The sequence below is a fragment of the Carlito syrichta genome, unplaced genomic scaffold (assembly GCF_000164805.1).
Source record: "Carlito syrichta isolate Samal-C Ts95f unplaced genomic scaffold, Tarsius_syrichta-2.0.1 Scaffold308125, whole genome shotgun sequence".
Taxonomy (NCBI): domain Eukaryota; kingdom Metazoa; phylum Chordata; class Mammalia; order Primates; family Tarsiidae; genus Carlito; species Carlito syrichta.
Window position 1 is genome coordinate 47,179 of NW_007252221.1, and position 2,678 is coordinate 49,856.

Below are 2,678 nucleotides of genomic sequence, written 5' to 3' on the forward strand. Positions count from 1 at the left end.
TGTCCTGATGATCTGTCTAGAATTGTGAATGGGGTATTAAAGTCCCCAGTTATGATAGTGTTAGAGTCAATATCTTTCTTTAGTTTTCCAAGAAGTTGCTTTCTGAAAGTGGGCACACCTATGTTGGGTGCATATATGTTTAGGATAGATATTTCTTGTTGATGGATTGAGCCTTTTATCATTATGTAGTGGCCTTCTGTATCTTTTTTTATTTTTAATAGCTTGAAGGGTATTTTGTCTGAAATTTAAGATCGCTACTCCTCCTTTCTTTTGTATTCCATTCGCCTGAAAGTTTCCCATCCTCTTACTTTGAGTCTGTGGGTGTCCTTTCTAGTGAGGTGAGTCTCTTGAAGGCAAGAGATTGTTGCCTGATGATATTTTATCCATTTTGCCATTCTATGTCTTTTCAGTGGTGCATTTAGTCCATTCACATTTAGGCTAATAATTGAAATGCAAGAGTTGATCCCTGTCATAAGGTTCTTACAGAGTTGTTCCTGTTTGTTTGTTGTCTTTCTTTGGGTTTTGGAGTTGGTTCATGTGTGTTTTTAATCTTTTGCCTGTACTCTTGTGAAGAATGTTGTTCTTTTTTCTTTTTCTTCTGTGTTCAGTACTTTTTTAAGTGTTTCTTGTAGAGGTGGTCTGGTGGCAGCGTAGGTTCTTAGGGATTGGATGTCTGGAAAAGATTTCAATTCTCCCTCACTAATGAAGCTTAGTTGGCTGGGTAGGTATCTGGTTGAAATATTCTCTTTAGAACTTTGAAGATAGGGCTCCAGGCTTTCCTGGCCTGAAGGGTTTCTGTGGATAAATCTGCTGCTATTCTAATTGGTTTTCCCTGGTAGGTAGTCTGACCTTTTTCTCTTGCTGTCTTTAGGATTTTTCCTTTAATAGCTACTTTGTTTAAGCGAATTATTATGTGTCTGGGAGTTGGTCTTCTCATTTGTTGTCCTGCAGGGGTTCTCTGAATCTTTTGTGTTTGAATTTTTTCATCCTTAATGAAATGAGGGAAGTTTTCTTGAATGATTTCAGGAAATGTTTGTTCCAGTGTGGCTTCTGTTTCTCTTTCTGCCTCAGGAAGCCCAATTACTCTTAGGTTTGGTCTCTTGAAGTGATCATTCATCTCTTGCAGGTTTTGTTCTGTCTTTTTGAGCTTCTTTTCTATGCTTTTGACAGTTTGGGTTAGTTCTGTGTTTTGGTCTTCAAGCTCTGAGATTCTTTCTTCTGCTTGGCCGATTCTGCTTTCCATGCTTATTAGTCTGTTGTTTATTTCCATCACAGTATTCTTTATTGCTGTCATTTCTGACATCAGCTCCTTCCTATTTTCCTCTTGTCTCTCCTCAATTTTTTAAATTCTCTCCATTAATGTCTTGATGTCTGGGTTTGTTGCATGTAACCAGTCATTCTGGGGACTCTTTGTGTCCCATAATCTGTTTTCTCAGTGTCTGATTTCCCAGTGGTCTGTGTTTGACCTATATTCTTCTTTTGTTTTTCTTCATTTGTGCAGTTTTTCCCCCTCCCTACTTTTTCCTTCCCTCCACGGCTCTGTCTTCTTTAATTCTGTTATTCAGGGGTAAAGGGATTGGTTTTACTTCTGTTTGTTGAATCTCCTATTCTTTATGTATGTCCTCTTACTTTGTTCAATTCTAAAGTTGCACTGTAGGTTGGAGGTGAACCTTTTTGCAGTTTTGAGATTTACTTAAGGGGAGGGCTGTGATTCAAAATCTGTCTGCAGGTCCTGGTATTCGCTGACAGGTGTGTGGATAATGTGGAACCCACTTCCCACTGCCCTGGAATCTGTCCGTGCAGTGGGGCTGTAGGTTTACTCCCTGAAATAAAATGTGGTTAGTAGAGGGGAGAGAATGGAGCAGATAGTGGGTTGAAGAGGGGAGTGGAGAGATAGAGGAGTAAGGGGGGAAACAAATGAGTGTGCCAACAAATAGAGAGAGAGGCCTATACTGAAACAGATAAAAACAATAGACCACAGCTACAGACGAACCAACTCTCATACAAAAAAATAAAAAATAATAAAATATATAGTGATGCTAACATACAAGCTAACCAACCACCTTGTTAGTGTGCTGTTCCTCTATACAAAGATATGGCTTACAGAGAGAAGAGAAGAAAAGGAAAAGGAAAAAAGAAAAAAGGGAATAATACAGTAGGAATAGAATTAAGTCGTTAAAGTAACAGAATCAATGAAGTACACTCTGAGACACTTCGTTGAATTCCAATGTCCTTTCAGGTCTGATTTCTAGTTTTCTTTTCAAGCTGGTAAATTAGTTTGCAGTTAGGGTCAGTTGCCCCTGATCTGCTGTGAAGGACAGTTCAGATTAACCTCCGTTCAGCACTTTGGTCTATGTCTTTATCAAGCTTGTTTCTCCCGTTTAGGTGTTGTTACCTTGAATCGCCAGCAGGTGGTGCTATCTCACCTGCTCGCCCCATAGGGGGTGGGGCTGGACAGGAACAAGATGGCTGCCTGCCTCTGAGCAGGCAACAGGAGCCTTACACTGGGTGGGCAGGACAGTCTCAGACGCAGGAGAGGTGGCAGTGATCCCAGCAGATCTTCCCTGAAGGGGTTTGGTGTGGATCGCCTCGGCCCGGGTGGTATGATGTGCTACCTGTCACAGAGGCCGCGGCAGCGGTGGCGACAGCAGCGGCGGCGGGGGGAGGGGCTGCGGCGG